Source organism: Arachis hypogaea, chromosome 13 (assembly GCF_003086295.3).
Source record: "Arachis hypogaea cultivar Tifrunner chromosome 13, arahy.Tifrunner.gnm2.J5K5, whole genome shotgun sequence".
NCBI classification, from domain to species: Eukaryota; Viridiplantae; Streptophyta; class Magnoliopsida; order Fabales; family Fabaceae; genus Arachis; species Arachis hypogaea.
The window spans coordinates 78,355,351-78,374,811 of record NC_092048.1 but is presented as its reverse complement, the minus strand read 5'-3'; the positions used below and the strand labels follow the sequence as shown (position 1 = coordinate 78,374,811).

The 19,461-nt window shown below is 39.9% G+C and overlaps 1 non-coding gene across 1 annotated transcript; it reads right to left on the bottom strand.

Annotated features, from left to right (window-relative positions):
• Positions 1-11,448: 11,448 nt before the first annotated feature.
• On the bottom strand, positions 11,449-11,552 carry LOC112739141 (small nucleolar RNA R71). Its single transcript, XR_003170080.1, has one exon. It is a non-coding gene; the product is annotated as a small nucleolar RNA R71 (small nucleolar RNA).
• Between the last annotated feature and the right edge of the window lie 7,909 nt (positions 11,553-19,461).

Sequence of the window (19,461 nt, the reverse complement as noted above, 5' to 3'; positions counted from 1 at the left end):
CACCAAGAACGAATGCTACGTTCATTTTAAGTGAACGCTTGCGATGCCTTCAGGATTTGAATTTGAAAATAGGCATCGACGCTTACGCGTACATGACGCACACGCGTCGATGTGGCAAAGTGATGATTGGTGTAGACACGTACAAGATGCTGGAGCACAGAAGCAACATTCTGCCATCCACGCGCACGCACACAGGATGTGTACGCATGAAGAGCGTTCATGGCGCGAACGGAGCATTCAGTGAATGAACGCTACCAAGGGATGCGCACGCACCAAGTATGCGCACGCATCGATGATGAAGAATGCAAGGGACGTGCATGCACCAAGGACGCGCACGCGTCGGTGAAAGAACGCTACGTTCAATTTGAGAACGCTACGTTCACCTGATGCTGCATGGAAGTGCCATTTTGATCCATTTCTTCAAAGGCCAAAAAGCCCACTCCAAGTACGGAAAACCAGGATTAGAAAGTGTATAAATAGATAGGAATTTAATTTCATTAGGGAGCTCTCTTTTAGTTTTCATTTTTTTAGCATTTTAGAATTGAGATCGGATCTGAGTTTTCTTTTTTGTTTCATTTTCTCTCTTCTGCAACTTTCACTTTTCTGCTTTAGGTTTTTGACTTCGGATTGAAGAATTCTTCTGAATTTCTTCATCTTGGAGTTCTCTTTTAATTTTCCTTTGATAAGTTTTATGAATTGAAGATCTGATCATAGTTTACCTTCTTGTTTTACTTTCTTCTGCAATTTCTTTTCTGTTTTGTCAAGAGAGCAATTGAGATCTGAATCTTCTTTCTGTTTTGTTGCACTTGTCAATTTCACTTTTAGGATTTCTTTACTTCAATTCTTCTGAAATTTTACTTTCCTATTTTGGCCCTGAATTCCTGATCTAAGTTTTGTCAGCTGAGAAGCTTGTTAGTTTACTGTAATTTATATTTTCCAGTTCTATTTTGAATCCCAGTACCCAAATCCCTTTAATCTTCATGCAATTTAAGTTTCCTTGCAATTTAGATTTAGCAATTTAAATTACTTGCACTTTAAGTTTCAGTTATTTATTTATCTTGCAATTTATATTTCAGCTCTTTTAATTTCTTGCACTTTAAGTTTCTGTAATTTTCCTCTTCTGCACTTTATTATTCTGCCCAATTTCCTTCTGCACTTTATTTCTTTGCAATTTTACTTTTGTTAATCAAATTTTACCCAAATCATCAAATATTTGCTTGACTAAATTCATCACCAAACTAAAGTTGCTCAATCCATCAATCCCTGTGGGATCGACCTCACTCCTGTGAGTTATTACTACTTGATGCGACCCGGTACACTTGCCGGTGACTTTGTGTGGAATCGCTTTTCCCTCATCAAGTTTTTGGCACCGTTGCCGGGGATTGATTTAGATTGACAATGATTAAGTAGGTGATAAATCTAGATTAAGCACTTTTTCTTTGTTTTTGTTAAGCATTCTAACTATTTGAGATTTTGTTTCAACTAACCTTAACCACACTCTAGCAGTAGAGTGTTTTATTTCAGTTTTCTGGTTTTGTTTGTATGCCAGGAGGGAGAAGAGGTACATCCACCTCTTTTGATTCTGAACCAGAGAGGACATTTCTGAGATTGAGAAGAGAACCAAGAGGGAAGGGAGTTATTGGAGAAGAAGAATCAGAAGAAGAGGATCAAGAGATGGAGGATAACATCCCAAATCCTCCTGAGGATGTGGCTAACAATAATGGCCAACCTCAGAGAAGAGTTTTAGCCTCTTACGCTATTCCCAACCCAAGGGATTGTGGGAGCAGTATCCTAACACCCAATGTCCGCGCTAACAAATTTGAACTCAAGCCTCAATTGATTTCCCTGGTCCAGAACAATTGTCAGTATGGAGGAAGTGCTGCTGAAGATCCAAACTAACACCTCTCTGTGTTCTTGAGAATCTGTGACACTGTCAAAATCGATAGAGTCCACCCTGACATCTATAAGCTTTTGTTGTTTCCATTTTCACTGAGAGACAAAGCCACACATTGGTTAGAAACCTTCCCTAAAGAAAGCATCACCACTTGGGATGATCTAGTGAGCAAATTTCTAGCCAAATTCTACCCATCTCAAAGAGTCATTAAGCTAAAAATTGATGTACAAACCTTCAGGCAGCTAGAGGGAGAATCATTGTATGAAGCCTGGGAGAGGTATAAAGCTTTGATTAGAAGGTGTCCAGAAGGAATGTTCAGTGAATGGGTGAAGCTGCGAAATTTCTATGAAGGCTTATCCATGCCTTCAAGGAAAGATTTGGATTATTCTTCAGGAGGATCTTTGAAAATGATGAAAACTGCTCAAGAGGCACATGATCTCATAGATATGATAGCCAACAATGAGTACTTCTACTCCTCTGAAAGACAAGCAGTTCCAAAGAAAGGTGTATTTGAACTTGAAGGAGTTGATGCGATATTAGCTCACAACAAGATGATGCATCAGCAACTACAACAACAAATGGAGATGATGTCAAAGAGGATGGAGGGATTACAACTTGCAGTGGTAAGCATAACTAATCAACCACCAGTGGTGTGAGGACAGTAGGAGGAAGATTATGAAGAATAGCAACCTGAACAAGTGCAGTACATGCAAAATCAAGGAGCCGGACAGAATGATTTCCATGGAGATACCTACAACTCATCTTGGAGAAACCACCCCAATCTGAAATGGGGAGAGAACCAGAACTAGCAATCTTGGCAAAGGAACTCCAACCAAAATAACTTCCGCAACACAAACAACCACAATCTTTCATTCAACAACTCTAACCAATACAAAAACCCACAAAACACATATTATCCACCTTACAACAACTCACAAAATACTCATTTTAATGCCCTAAACAACCTTCACCAACAACCGTCACATCCCATGCAACCTCATCCAGACTCTCAGAGAATCTCTAGCTTAGAAATGTTGATCGGGAAACCCACACAAATAGCTCTCCAAATGGCAGACAAATGATTTGTGAAGAATGTGTTGGTAAAGGTGAAAAAAATTTTCCTCCTAGTTGACTTTGTCATTCTAGACATAGAGGAAGATCATAACACTCCCATCATTCTAGGGAGACCTTTCTTAGCTACAGGCAGAGCATTAATAGATGTTGAGAAGGGAGAATTAATGCTGAGAGTGAACGAAGAGCATATAGTGTTTCATGTCTTCAAGAGTTTGCAAGATCCCAATCAAGAAGAAGAATGTAAGAAGATTGGTCTGAGAGATCCAAACTTGGAAAAAGCACCTGATGAGTCACTCTCAATGCCCTCAAGCTCATGCTGGAAAGAAAAGGAAGAGGCAGAAGTGTTTCAACAAGCTCAAGGGGTTGAGAAGGAACCACAACCAAAACCTCCATATGAGATCCTCAGCAAAAACCTTCCAAAAATTGAGACTCCAAAACATGAACCACTGGTGCACGAAATTATGATCATCAATGGCACCAACAACTTGGTACGCACAATTATAATCTCAACTCTTTGTCACAACTCTACACAACTAACCTGTAAGTGTACTGGGTCGTCCAAGTAATAAACCTTAGATGAGTAAGGGTCGATCCCACAGAGATTGTCGGCTTGAAGCAAGCTATGGTCATCTTGTAAATCTCAGTCAGGCGGATGATGTGGGTGGAAACTGTCTCTCAACAAATTTCCTTCGGCAAGTGTACCGAATTTGTCGTCAAGTAAAAACTCACAATAGAGTGAGGTCGAATCCCACAGGGATTGATTAATCAAGCAACTTTAATTAGAAGAACATTCTAGTTGAGCGAATCCAGAATTTGGGTTGAGAGTTGCAGAAAATAAAATGGCGGGAATGTAAATAACAGAAAAGTAAATGCTAGAATTAAAGGACTGGAAGTAAATGACTGAAAATAAATTGCAGAATTATAAATGGGAATGGGGGATTTGCTCATAAAAGTAAATGGCAGAAATTAAAGAGAATGGGTAAGATCAGAGATGGGGAGTTCATTGGGCTTATGAGATGTTGCAATTCTCCGGATCAAGTTCATTTTCATCTCTTCCTCAATCAATGCACTCATTGATCTCCTTGGCAATCTTAATTGATTGAATTACAATTTCTTGCAATTCAATCTCTCAAATCTTGATCAATAGCCAATTCCTTGGTCAATTGCTCATGAGAAGAGATGAAGTATGGTCACTGATTATACCACATGCATTTCCCAAATCAAGTATTGAGAGGGTTATAGTCACATACCCATCCAAACCCAATTTGGTCCAGCATGAGAAAGCATTTCTAGCTTGATCTCTTCATTCCTCTTTCAAGGTTCAGAAGAGATCTAAGTTTGAATAGCTTCTTTTCCAAGATAACTACTCAATTGGATGAAGATCGAAAGCTTTCAAGTAAAATCAAGAGAAAAGATAGAAGAAGAATAATGAAAATTAGTATTGATCCATCAAATTACAACAGAGCTCCCTAACCCAATGAAAGGGGTTTAGTTGTTCATAGCTCTAGAAAATGAAAACAAAGATGGAGAATACATCATAGAACTAGAAATTACAGAGAAAGTAAAATACAGAGAGTAGTTCCCTTTTTCCCCCTTTTCCTTTTCTTCTTCAACAATTCAAAGCTACTTCTATATATACTACTTCTCTCAGCTTCTAGTTGGCTCTTCAAGTCTTGGGCCTTTGGATCTTGAGTTTGAAGCAGTTCTCTTCTTCATTTGGGCTTGGCTTTACTTGCAGAGAGAAAATGTAAAGTGGGCAGAGACTTTAGCTCAGGACGTTAGGGGTGTTAACGTTTAGTGAAAATATAAGTTCGAGAACGTTAGTAACAATCAACTTTCTCACTAACGTTACTAAGTAAAAGCCACGTTAACTTCAACGTTAGTGGCATAAACGTTGCCACTAACGTTGCCTCTAAGTCCTTTTTACACGTTATTGAGACTTAACATTTCCAATAACTTTGAAAAGCCCCCTTTGTTCCCACGTTAGAGCCAACGTTAACTTAGTTAACGTGGCTCTTTAACGTGGGCTTGCCATCCTTCGAGAATGTTAGTGACACTCAACATTGTCACTAACGTTCCAAGGTGCCCCTATGTCTCACGTTAGAGTCCACGTTAACTAGGTTAACGTGGCTTCTAACATGGCCATGCTTAGCCATCCCCAACGTTAGTGACAATGTTGAGTGTCACTAACGTTGGCCATTCTTTCACTCATCAACGTTAGCTTCCACGTTAACTAAGTTAACGTGGAAGTTAACGTGGCTCCTTGGGGGGTTGTGTGGTTGCTTCCAACGTTAGTGACAATGTTGGGTGTCACTAATATTGTCGACCATGCTTGCTTCTTACGTTAGCTCCCACGTTAACCAAGTTAACGTGGGAGTTAACGTGGTATGTTTCTCCTTAGGCCAACGTTAGTGACAATGTTGAATGTCACTAACGTTGGCGTTTCTCCCCCTTTCTAACGTTAGAGGCCATGTTAACTAAGTTAACGTGGACTCTAACGTTGTCACTTATGAGCATTTGCCAACGTTAGTGACAATGTTAAGTGTCACTAACGTTGGCTCAACTTCCCTTCTCCATGTTAGAGTTCACGTTAACTTAGTTAACGTGACTCTTAACGTGGTCAATGATGGCTTTGAGAGCGTTATTGGCAAACACTTTTCTCATTAACTTTGCAAGTTACCTCCCATTCCTTGCTTCCTTTGGTCTTGAAATCAAGCAATAGAGCGCATCAAAGTTCTAGTCCAAGTCATGGGCAATGCAACATACAATTTGTCACTAAACTTATGCAAAATCCTCATGAAATAATGTAAAATGCACAATGTATGCTTGAATCAAGGTGTAAGTGAATATCTACCCAAAACTAGCTTATTTCCTAAGGAAATGCATGAAACTAACATAAAAACAGTAAAGAAAAGGTCAGTGAAACTGGCCAAGATGCCCTGGCATCACAACACCAAACTTAAAGCTTGCTTGTCCCTAAGCAAGTACTGGAACAAGAGAATGATGAATGGAATGCCAAGAGCAATGAGTCATTCTTGTGGAAGTCATATCACTGATTTTATGGTGGTTTCATGCATAGCAACTTAGGTTCATTCCTGGCTTTCAGACCTTTATCATGTCTTAAAACACTCACTTTACTTACATCCCATGAGACTTTTATTCATTGATCCCTTTATTGTCATTTCAGAGCTTATTGGTGTTCTTAGGCTAAGTGTTCTGTAAGGGGGCAACTTTTTAAGATAAGCTTTCAGCCAACACTCCCGAACCAGTTGGTTCAAGGTGCTAGGTGTTGAAGCACCCCTAAGGACTTACTCCCTCAAGTCTCTCCCCCATACATACACACCACAGGCATATAGTTCATTTATTTTCCTTCTTGAGACCTTGGTGTCCAGTACCTCTTTGGGTTACTAAATGCTCTGTGGTGAGGGTTACTCTTGATAATGGACTTTCAGCTGATAATCCCGGGTTAGTTAACCCAAGTTATCAGGTGATAAAGCACCCCTAAGAGCTTATTCATCCAAGTAGATCCCTCACACAGGAACACCACAGACACATATCTTAAGATCAAAACCATTGGTGCCTAGCCTTATTGCTTACTCTTTTTCTTTTGTTTTTCCACTTTCATTATTCTTTTCTCTTTCTCTTATTAGGATCTTGTCATATACTTAGTCTCATGAGTATATTCAAAGCAAAGTATTCAGACCAGATAGTTGTCATCCCACCTTATGGTTGAACCAACTTAGCTAACTTATGATCATACCACAAACTCATGAATGTACTCCATAGTGTGAACTCCACTCTGGTCTTTTGAAACATAAACATTCTCTCTTCATTTGATTAAAAGGGACAAGCATACAAGTAAGTAAAGTAAGGATGCAGTGACATAAAGACTAGCACACAGAGATTTTCTTCAATACCAAAAACTTAAAAGACATAATTGAAGAAGGTTTAAACATAACATGGAAGCAAGTTCTATTTCATACAAGATCTTCCTTTTTTAAAACATAGAGAAAGGTGGAATAAAGAAGGAACTCCACCACCTTTTACTGTTGTGGATGTCCATGTTCTTTTCCTTGCTTGTCCTCCTTGTTTCCTCTTGCATTTCCTCGCATCCGTGCCAATCTTGCTTGCTTCCAATCCTCAAGTGCCTTCCTCACTGACTCATGACTCTCTTCCACCCTTTGTCTTTCTGATGAGCGGATAATTTATACGCTTTTTGGCATTGTTTTTAGTATGTTTTTAGTAGGATCTAGTTACTTTTAGGGATGTTTTCATTAGTTTTTATGTTAAATTCACATTTCTGGACTTTACTATGAGTTTGTGTGTTTTTCTGTGATTTCAGGTATTTTCTGGCTGAAATTGAGGGACTTGAGCTGAAATCAGATTCAGAGGTTGAAAAAGGACTGCTGATGCTGTTGGATTCTGACCTCCCTGAACTCAAAGTGGATTTTCTGGCGCTACAAAACTCGAAATGGCGCTCTTCCAATTGCGTTGGAAAGTAGACCTCCAGGGCTTTCCAGCAATATATAATAGTCCATACTTTGGCCAAGAATTGATGATGTAAACTGGCGTTCAACGCCAGCTTTCTACCTAAATCTGGCGTCCAGCGCCAGAAAAGGATCCAAAACCAGAGTTGAACGCCCAAACTGGCACAAAAACTGGCGTTCAACTCCACAAATGGCCTCTGCACGTGCAACACTTAAGCTCAGCCCAAACACACACCAAGTGGGCCCCGGAAGTGGATTTATACATCAAATACTTACTCATGTAAACCCTAGTAGCTAGTTTATTATAAATAGGACCTCTTACTATTGTATTAGGCATCCTGGATTGTATTTTGATCCTGTGATCTCGTTTAGGGGGCTGGCCATCTCGGCCATGCCTGGACCTTCACTTATGTATTTTCATACGGTAGAGTTTCTACACTCCATAGATTAAGGTGTGGAGCTCTGCTGTTCCTCAAAGATTAATGCAAAGTACTACTGTTTTCTATTCAATTCTTCTTATTTCGCTTCTAAGATATCCATTCGCACCCAAGAACGTGATGAAGGTGATGATTATGTGTGACGCTCATCATCCTTCTCCCTTATGAACGCGTGCCCGACAAACACTTCTGTTCTACATGAATTAAGCTAGAATGAATATCTCTTAGATCTCCTAACCAGAATCTTCGTGGCGTAAGCTAGAATGATGGCGGCATTCAAGAGAATCTGGAAGGTCTAAACCTTGTCTATGGTATTCCGAGTAGGATTCAATGATTGAATGACTGTGACGAGCTCCTAACTCGCGATTGCAGGGCGTTAGTGACAGACGCAAAAGGATAGTAAATCCTATTCCGGCATAATCGAGAACCGACAGATGAATAGCCGTGCCGTGACAGGGCGCGTGAGCATATTATTCACTGAGAGGATAAGATGAAGCCATTGGCAAGGGTGATGCCTCTAGACAATTAGCCGTGCCGTGACAGGGCGTTGGATCATTTTCCCGAGAGATGACCGAAAGTAGCCATTGACAGTGGTGATGTATCACATAAAGCCAGCCATGGAAAGGAGTAAGACTGATTGGATGAAGATAGCAGGAAAGCAGAGGTTCAGAGGAACGAAAAGCATCTCCATTCGCTTATCTGAAATTCCTACCAATGATTTACATAAGTATCTCTATCCCTATTTTATTATATAATATTCGAAAACACCATTATCACTTTATATCCGCCTGACTGAGATTTGCAAGGTGACCATAGCTTGCTTCATACCAACAATCTCCGTGGGATTCGACCCTTACTCACGTAAGGTATTACTTGGACGACCCAGTGCACTTGCTGGTTAGTTGTATCGAAGTTGTGACAACTATGTATTGAGATCAGAGCACCAAGTTGCTCACGTGCCAGGAATAGTGTGAGCCTGGACATCACAATTTCGTGCACCAAGTTTTTGGCGCCGTTGCCGGGGATTGTTTGAGTTTTCGGCAAGCTTTTGGTCCGGTAACATCAGTGCCAAGTTTGATCCGGCAACAACACCAAGTTTTTGGCGCCGTTGCCGGGGATTGTTTGAGTTTGGACAACTGACGGTTCATCTTGTTGCTCAGATTGGGTAACTTTCTTTTCATTTTCTTTTCAAAAATCTTTCAAAAATATTTTCAAAAAAAATTTCTCTTTTGTTTTCGAAAAAAAATAAAAATGTTTTCAAAAATTTATTCAAAATTTTTAAGAATGAATTCTAGTGTTTCATGAAGCATGTGAAGCCTGGCTGGCTGTAAAGCCATGTCTAAATTCATTTGGACTGAGGCTTGCAATTTGTTATCAAGAGCAACTTAGTTGTTGCTCATCCACCTGCTGCTGATCCATGATCACCTGCTGAAGCTTGGCTGGCCATTGGCCATGTCTAGTGTTTTGGACTAGAGCTTTCTTTGAAAGCTTGGCTGGCTAGTGAGCCATGTCTAATTCCTGGACTGAAGCTTTAGACTAACATGGCAAGATTCCTGGAATTCATATTAAAAATTTTTGGAATCCTTATTTTTCCTTTTAATATGCGAAAAATATAAAAGAAAAATCCAAAAAAATTAAAAAATCATAAAAATAAAAAATATTTTGTGTTTCTTGTTTGAGTCTTGAGTCATATCATAAGTTTGGTGTCACTTGCATATGCATCTAGCATTTTTCGAAAATTTCATGCATTCATAGTGTTCTTCATGATCTTCAAGTTGTTCTTGGTAAGTCTTCTTGTTTGATCTTGATGATTTTTTGTTTTATGTCTTTTCATGTTTATCATATGCATTCTTGAATTCTTAGTGTCTAAGCATTAAAGAATTCTAAGTTTGGTGTCTTGCATGTTTTCCTTGCATTAAAAATTTTTCAAAAATATGTTCTTGATGTTCATCATGATCTTCATAGTGTTCTTGGTGTTCATCTTGACATTCATAGCATTCTTGCATGCATTCATTGTTTTGATCTAAAAATTTCATGCATTGCATATTTTTCATGTTTTTTCATAAAAACTTCAAAAATAAAAAAAATATCTTTCCCTTTTTCTCTCATCAAATTCGAAAATTGAGTTGACTTTTTCAAAAAATTTTAAAATCAAGTTGTTTCTTATGAGTCAAATCAAATTTTCAATTTGAAAATCTTATCTTTTTCAAAATCTTTTTCAAAAATAAAATCTTTTTCAAAATTATTAGTTATTTTCGAAAATTCCAAAAATATTTTTCAAAAATCTTTTTCTTATTTTTATACCAAATTTTCGAAAATAACATAATCAATTAATGTTTTGATTCAAAAATTTGAAGTTTGTTACTTGCTTGTTAAGAAAGATTCAAACTTTAAGTTCTAGAATCATATCTTGTGATTTCTTATGAATCAAGTCATTAATTGTGATTTTAAAAATCAAATCTTTTTCAAAAACTAATCTCTATCATATCTTTTCAAAAATATCTTCTTATCTTATCTTTTTCAAAAATATCTTTTCAAAATATCTTTTCTAACTTCCTAACTTCTTATCTTTTCAAAATTTGTTTCAACTAACTAACTAACTTTTTGTTTGTTTCTTAACTTTTTCAAAACTACCTAACTAACTCTCTCTCTCTCTAATTTTCGAAAATATCTTCCCTCTTTTTCAAAAATTTCTTTTTTATTAACTAATTATTTTTATTTTTAAATTTAAAAATTTTTCGAAAATTTCTAACATTTTTCAAAAACCATTTTTCAAAAATCACTAACTCTTTTTCAAAAATATTTTCGAAAATTCCCCCTCTCCCATCTTATTCTATTTATTCATTCATATCCTAACATCTCATCTCACATCTCTAGCCTCCTCACAGTTGTGTTTCTTCCATTATATTACATTCTTTGTCTCCCCCTCTTCTTCTACTCACACAGGGATCCCTATACTGTGGAATAAAGGATCTCTATTATTATTATTATTATTATTTTTCTGTGCCTTCTTCTTTGTCATATGAGCAGGAGCAAGGATAAGAACATTCTTGTGGAAGCAGATCCAGAACCTGAAAGGACCCTGAAGAGAAAATTAAGAGAAGCTAAAGTACAACAATCCAGAGATAACCTTTCAGAAATTTTCGAACAAGAAAAGGAGATGGCAGCCGAAAATAATAATAATGTAAGGAAGATGCTTGGTGACTTTACTGCACCTAATTCCAATTTACATAGAAGAAGCATCTCCATTCCTGCCATTGGAGCAAACAATTTTGAGCTGAAACCTCAATTAGTTTCTCTGATGCAGCAGAACTGCAAGTTTCATGGACTTCCATCTGAAGACCCTTTTCAGTTCTTAACTGAATTCTTGCAGATATGTGATACTGTTAAGACTAATGGAGTAGATCCTGAAGTCTACAGGCTCATGCTTTTCCCTTTTGCTGTAAGAGACAGAGCTAGATTGTGGTTGGATTCTCAACCCAAAGACAGCCTGAACTCTTGGGATAAGCTGGTCACGACTTTCTTAGCCAAGTACTTTCCTCCTCAAAAGCTGAGCAAGCTTAGAGCTGATGTTCAAACCTTCAGACAGAAAGAAGGTGAATCCCTCTATGAAGCTTGGGAAAGATACAAACAGTTGACCAAAAAGTGTCCTTCTGACATGCTCTCAGAATGGACCATCCTGGATATATTCTATGATGGTCTGTCTGAGTTATCTAAGATGTCATTGGATACCTCTGCAGGTGGATCCATTCACCTAAAGAAAATGCCTGCAGAAGCTCAAGAACTCATTAACATGGTTGCTAATAACCAGTTCATGTACACTTCTGAAAGGAATCCTGTGAGTAATGGGACGCCTATGAAGAAGGGAGTTCTTGAAGTTGATACTCTGAATGCCATATTGGCTCAGAATAAAATATTGACTCAGCAAGTCAATATGATTTCTCAGAGTCTGCATGGAATGCAAGCTGCATCCAACAGTACTCAAGAGGCATCTTCTGAAGAAGAAGCTTATGATCCTGAGAACCCTGCAATAGCAGAGGTAAATTACTTAGGTGAACCTTATGGAAACACCTATAACTCAACATGGAGAAATCATCCAAATTTCTCATGGAAGGATCAAAAGCCCCAACAAGGCTTTAATAATGGTGGAAGAAATAGGTTTAGCAATAGCAAGCCTTTTCCATCATCAACTCAGCAACAGACAGAGAACTCTGAACAAAATGCTTCTAATTTAAGCAAATCTAGTCTCTGATCTATCTAAGGCCACTGTAAGTTTCATGAATGAAACAAGATCTTCCATTAGAAATCTGGAAGCACAAGTGGTCCAGCTGAGTAAAAGGATCACTGAAATCCCTCCTAGTACTCTCCCAAGCAATACAGAAGAGAATCCAAAAGGAGAGTGCAAGGCCATTGACATAAGCGCCATGGCCGAACCTGTGAGGAGAGGAGAGGACGTGAATCCCAAGGAGGAAGACCTCCTGGGACGTCCAGTGTTCAATAAGGAGCTTCCCTCTGAGGAACCAAAGGACTCTGGGGCCCATCTAGAGACCATAGAGATCCCATTGAACCTCCTTATGCCCTTCATGAGCTCTGATGAGTATTCCTCTTCTGAAGAGAATGAGGACGTTACTAAAGAGCAAACTGCCAAGTTTCTTGGTGCAATCATGAAGCTAAATGCCAAATTATTTGGCATTGATACTTGGGAAGTTGAACCTCCCTTGTTCATCAATGAACTAAGTGATCTGGATCAACTGACATTACCTCAGAAGAGACAGGATCCTGGAAAGTTCATAATACCCTGTACCATAGGCACCATGATCTTTAAGGCTCTATGTGACCTTGGTTCAGGAATAAACCTCATGCCCCTCTCTGTAATAGAGAAACTGGGAATCTATGGGGTGCAAGCTGCTAAAATCTTACTAGAGATGGCAGACAGCTCAAGAAAACAGGCTTATGGACAAGTAGAAGATGTATTAGTAAAGGTTGAGGGCCTTTACATACCTACTGATGTCATAGTCCTGGATACTGGAAAGGAAAATGATGAATCCATCATCCTAGGAAGACCTTTCCTGGCCACAGCAAGAGCTGTGATTGATGTTGACAGAGGTGAAATAGTCCTTCAATGGAATGAGAACTCCCTTGTATTCAAAACTCAAGGATCTCCCTCTGCAACCATGGAGAGGAAGCTTGAAAAGCTTCTCTCAAAGCAGAGTCGACCAGAGCCCCCACAGTTAAACTCTAAGTTTGGTGTTGGGAGGCCACAACCAAACTCTAAGTTTGGTGTTGAACTCCCATATCCAAACTCTAAGTTTGGTGTTGGAGAGTCTCAACAAAGCTCTGCATATCTGTGAGGCTCCATGAGAGCCCACTGTCAAGCTATTAACATTAAAGAAGTGCTTGTTGGGAGGCAACCCAATGTTTATCTAACTTTTATTTTCATTGTTTTTCATGTTTTCTTAGGTTCATGATCATGTGGAGTTACAAAATAAATAGAAAAATTGAAAACGGAATCAAAAACAGCAGAAGAAAAATCACACCCTGGAGGAGCATCTGTCTGGCGTTCAGCGCCAGAACAGAGCATGATTCTGGCGCTGAACGCCCAAAATGGGCAGCTTCTGGGCGCTGAACGCCAGAACAGGCATGGTTCTGGCGTTCAACGCCAGAAATGGCACACAAATGGGCGTTGAACGCCCAAAATGGCCACCAACTTGGCGCTGAACGCCCAGAGTTGGGTACAAAGGCATTTTTACATGCCTAATGGGTGCAGGGATGTAATTCCTTGAACACCTCAGGATCTGTGGACCCCACAGGATCCACTCAGGATCTGTGGACCCCACAGGATCCCCACCTACCTCCACTCACTTCTTCTCACCACTCTCTTTCACACAACCCCATAAACACTCTTCCCTAAAAACCCTTCACCAATCACCTCAATCTCTCTTCCCCACTAAACCTTCACCACTCACATCCACCCACTCTTCCCAATAAACCTACCTCATAAACTCCACCTACCTTCAAAATTCAAAACCAATTTCCCACCCAAACCCACCCATATGGCCGAACCTTAAACCCCCCTCCCTTCCCTATATAAAGACTTCCATTCTTCATCAAATTCACACAACACACCCCTCTACACTCCTCTTAGCCGAAACCACATCCCCTCTCCCTCTCCTCTATTTCTTCTTCTTCATCATCTATTCTTTTGTTTATTGCTCAAGGGCGAGCAATATTCTAAGTTTGGTGTGGTAAAAGCATAGCTTTTTTGTTTTTCCATTACCATTGATGGCACCTAAGACCAGAGAATCCTCTAGAAAGGGGAAAGGGAAGACAAAAGCTTCCACATCCGAGTCATGGGAGATGGAAAGGTTCATCTCCAAAGCCCATCAAGACCACTTCTATGATGTTATGGCCAAGAAGAAGGTGATCCCTGAGGTCCCTTTCAAACTCAAAAGAAATGAGTATCCGGAGATCCGACATGAAATTCAAAGAAGAGGTTGGGAAGTTCTAACAAATCCCATCCAACAAGTCGGCATCCTAATGGTTCAAGAGTTCTATGCCAATGCATGGATCACCAAGAACCATGATCAAAGTAAGAACCCGAATCCAAAGAACTATGTTACAATGGTTCGGGGGAAATACTTAGATTTTAGTCCGGAGAATGTGAGGTTGGCGTTCAACTTGCCATACATGGAAGAGAACGCACGCCCCTACACAAGGAGAGTCAACTTTGATCAAAGGTTGGACCAAGTCCTTATGGACATATGTGTAGAAGGAGCTCAATGGAAGATTGACTCCAAAGGCAAGCCGGTTCAACTAAGAAGATTGGACCTCAAGCCTATAGCTAGAGGATGGTTGGAGTTTATTCAATGCTCAATCATTCCCACTAGCAACCGGTCTGAAGTTACTATAGACCGGGCCATCATGATCCATAGCATCATGATTGGAGAAGAGGTGGAAGTTCATGAGATTATACCTCAAGAACTCTACAAGGTGGCTGACAAGTCCTCCACCATGGCAAGGTTAGCCTTTCCTCACCTCATTTGCCACCTATGCAATTCAGCTGGAATTGACATAGAGGGAGATATCCTCATTAAAGAGGACAAGCCCATCACTAAGAAAAAGATGGAGCAAGCAAGAGAGCCCAGTCATGGAGCTCAAGAGGCGCAAGAAGCTCATCACCATGAGATTCCGGAAATGCCTCAAATGCACTTTCCTCCACAAAATTATTGGGAGAAAATCAACACCTCCCTAGGAGAATTGAGTTCCAATATGGGACAACTAAGGGTGAAACATCAAGAGCACTCCATCATGCTCCATGAAATAAGAGAAGATCAAAAAGCAATGAGGGAGGAGCAACAAAGACAAGGAAGAGACATAGAAGAGCTCAAGGACATCATTGGTTCCTCAAGAAGGAAACGCCACCATCACTAAGGTGGATTCATTCTTTGTTCTTAATTCTTCTGTTTTTCGTTTTATATGTTATGTACTTATCTATGTTTGTGCCTTCATTACATGATCATTAGTAGTTAGTAACTTTGTCTTAAAGATATAAATGTCCTATGAATCCATCACCTCTCTTAAATGAAAAATGTTTTAATTCAAAAGAACAAGAAGTACATGAGTTTCGAATTTATCCTTGAACTTAGTTTAATTATATTGATGTGGTGACAATGCTTCTTGTTTTCTGAATGAATGCCTGAACAGTGCATATGTCTTTTGAAGTTGTTGTTTAAGAATGTTAAATATGTTGGCTCTTGAAAGAATGATGACTAGGAGACATGTTATTTGATAATCTGAAAAATCATAAAAATGATTCTTGAAGCAAGAAAAAGCAGCAAAGAACAAAGCTTGCAGAAAAAAAAAAGAAGAAAAAAAAATAGGCGAAAAAAAAATAGAAAGAAAAAGAAAAAGCAAGCAGAAAAAGCCAATAACCCTTAAAACCAAAAGGCAAGGGCAAATAAAAAGGATCCCAAGGCTTTGAGCATCAGTGGATAGGAGGGCCTAAAGGAATAAAATCCTGGTCTAAGCGGCTAAACCAAGCTGTCCCTAACCATGTGCTTGTGGCGTGTAGGTGTCAAGTGAAAACTTGAGACTGAGCGGTTAAAGTCAAGGTCCAAAGCAAAAAAAAAAAAAAAGAGAGTGTGCTTAAGAACCCTGGACACCTCTAATTGGGGACTTTAGCAAAGCTGAGTCACAATCTGAAAAGGTTCACCCAATTATGTGTCTGTGGCATTTATGTATCCGGTGGTAATACTGGAAAACAAAGTGCTTAGGGCCACGGCCAAGACTCATAAAATAGCTGTGTTCAAGAATCATCATACTGAACTAAGAGAATCAATAACACTATTCGAAATCTGAAGTTCCTATAGATGCCAATCATTCTGAACCTCAATGGATAAAGTGAGATGCCAAAACTATTCAAGAGGCAAAAAGCTATAAGTCCCGCTCATATGATTGAAGCTCTGTTTTATTGATATTTTGGAATTTATAGTATATTCTCTTCTTTTTATCCTATTTGATTTTCAGTTGCTTGGGGACAAGCAACAATTTAAGTTTGGTGTTGTGATGAGCGGATAATTTATACGCTTTTTGGCATTGTTTTTAGTATGTTTTTAGTAGGATCTAGTTTCTTTTAGGGATGTTTTCATTAGTTTTTATGTTAAATTCACATTTCTGGACTTTACTATGAGTTTGTGTGTTTTTCTGTGATTTCAGGTATTTTCTGGCTGAAATTGAGGGACTTGAGCTGAAATCAGATTCAGAGGTTGAAAAAGGACTGCTGATGCTGTTGGATTCTGACCTCCCTGCACTCAAAGTAGATTTTCTGGAGCTACAGAACTCGAAATGGTGCGCTTCCAATTGCGTTGGAAGGTAGACATCCAGGGCTTTCCAGAAATATATAATAGTCCATACTTTGGCCAAGAATTGACGACGTAAACTGAAGTTCAACGCCAGCTTTCTACCCAAATCTGGCGTCCAGCGCCAGAAAAGGATCCAAAACCAGAGTTGAACGCTCAAACTGGCACAAAAACTGGCGTTCAACTCCACAAATGGCCTCTGCACGTGCAACACTTAAGCTCAGCCCAAACACACACCAAGTGGGCCCCGGAAGTGGATTTATACATCAAATACTTACTCATGTAAACCCTAGTAGCTAGTTTATTATAAATAGGACCTCTTACTATTGTATTAGGCATCCTGGATTGTATTTTGATCCTGTGATCTCGTTTAGGGGGCTGGCCATCTCGGCCATGCCTGGACCTTCACTTATGTATTTTCATACGGTAGAGTTTCTACACTCCATAGATTAAGGTGTGGAGCTCTGCTGTTCCTCAAAGATTAATGCAAAGTACTACTGTTTTCTATTCAATTCTTCTTATTTCGCTTCTAAGATATCCATTCGCACCCAAGAACGTGATGAAGGTGATGATTATGTGTGACGCTAATCATCCTTCTCCCTTATGAACGCGTGCCCGACAAACACTTCTGTTCTACATGAATTAAGCTAGAATGAATATCTCTTAGATCTCCTAACCAGAATCTTCGTGGCGTAAGCTAGAATGATGGCGGCATTCAAGAGAATCCGGAAGGTCTAAACCTTGTCTGTGGTATTCCGAGTAGGATTCAATGATTGAATGACTGTGACGAGCTCCTAACTCGCGATTGCAGGGCGTTAGTGACAGACGCAAAAGGATAGTAAATCCTATTCCGGCATGATCGAGAACCGACAGATGAATAGCCGTGCCGTGACAGGGCGCGTGAGCATATTATTCACTGAGAGGATAAGATGAAGCCATTGGCAAGGGTGATGCCTCCAGACGATTAGCCGTGCCGTGACAGGGCATTGGATCATTTTCCCGAGAGATGACCGAAAGTAGCCATTGACAGTGGTGATGTATCACATAAAGCCAGCCATGGAAAGGAGTAAGACTGATTGGATGAAGATAGCAGGAAAGCAGAGGTTCAGAGGAACGAAAAGCATCTCCATTCGCTTATCTGAAATTCCTACCAATGATTTACATAAGTATCTCTATCCCTATTTTATTATATAATATTCGAAAACACCATTATCACTTTATATCCGCCTGACTGAGATTTGCAAGGTGACCATAGCTTGCTTCATACCAACAATCTCCGTGGGATTCGACCCTTACTCACGTAAGGTATTACTTGGACGACCCAGTGCACTTGCTGGTTAGTTGTATCGAAGTTGTGATAACTATGTATTGAGATCAGAGCACCAAGTTGCTCACGTGCCAGGAATAGTGTGAGCCTGGACATCACAATTTCGTGCACCACTTTCCTCTCGTGCTAATTCATCCTTCATTTCTTCATATCTGGCTATTCCTGGATGCAATATTGGCAGCTGTCCCACTAAGTAGCCGAGCCTGGCTTGAGTGTTTATGTGATGTCCTGTTTCGCTCATGTAAACTCCTTCTGCGAATGCCCTTTGCTCGTCCAATAGTTCTGCCTGTTCTATTTGTCTTCGATGCATCTCATGTATGTGTGCCCCTTGATGTGCTTGGATGTTGATTAGCCTCTGGATGGATTCTTGTTGCTCATTTTGCCTTTGTTCCATCCTATTGAATGTTTCTCCCCATTGTTGTCCTTGACTTAGTTGCTGTTCCATCATTTGCCTTGCCACTCACCTTGTTGAGTCATCCATCTTGAGAGTGTTTCCTCTTGCTGCCCCATCATCTGTAGTTGAAGCTCTTTCTGTGCTCCTTGGCTTTCCAAATATTGTCTAGACAAGCCATCAATGGCCTCCTGCAATTGGTGCATGTCCAAGGTCTGTTGACTTGTCCTTCCACTACTTGAGGGGCTGTCCTCTTCCTTTGCTTCCGCTGAGGCAAAGGGGATGCTGCAGCATTCATCCTTCGTACAGTTATTGGGATGCCTTCCTTTATCCACATGGGGTTCTCATCTTCAAAAACCACCCCACCTTTCTTGCATATTCGGTAAATAGTGCTGGGGTAACCTAACGTTCCTCTTGAGTCGCTTTTCTCTGCCATCTTTCTAATACCTTCAGCTATGAGTTCATGAACCTTGATTTCTCATCCCTTCAGTATACAGTGCACCATTGTGGCTCTCTTGACATTCACCTCCGAGTTGTTTGCAGCTGGGAGAATAGACCTTCTCACTAGCTCAAACCACCCCTTGGCTTCAGGAGTGAGATCTGTTCTCTTGATGAACTTTGGTTTATTTCCCGCACCCCTTTCTCATAGTTGGCTTGCTCCTGACTACCCTCTGCTTCTTCATTCACTCCTTCTTGGGTTGTTGATGAAGTTGAGATTGCTGCTACTTGGTTCCTCTCCATCTTCTTGGTGAGGTCAGCCAGCTGCTGGGTAATGATCTTGTTTTGGGCCAACAAAGCATCTACATTGTTTAGCTCCATTACTCCTCTTGTGTTCCCTCTTTCGGAAGCATAGAAGTAGTCGTTCTCTGCTACTGTTTCAATAACATCTATGGCTTCCTCAATAGTCTTCTTCTTGTTCAAAGATCCTCCGAATGAATGGTCTACGGCCTTCTTTGACTCATAAGAGAGCCCTTCATAGAAAATGTGCACCTG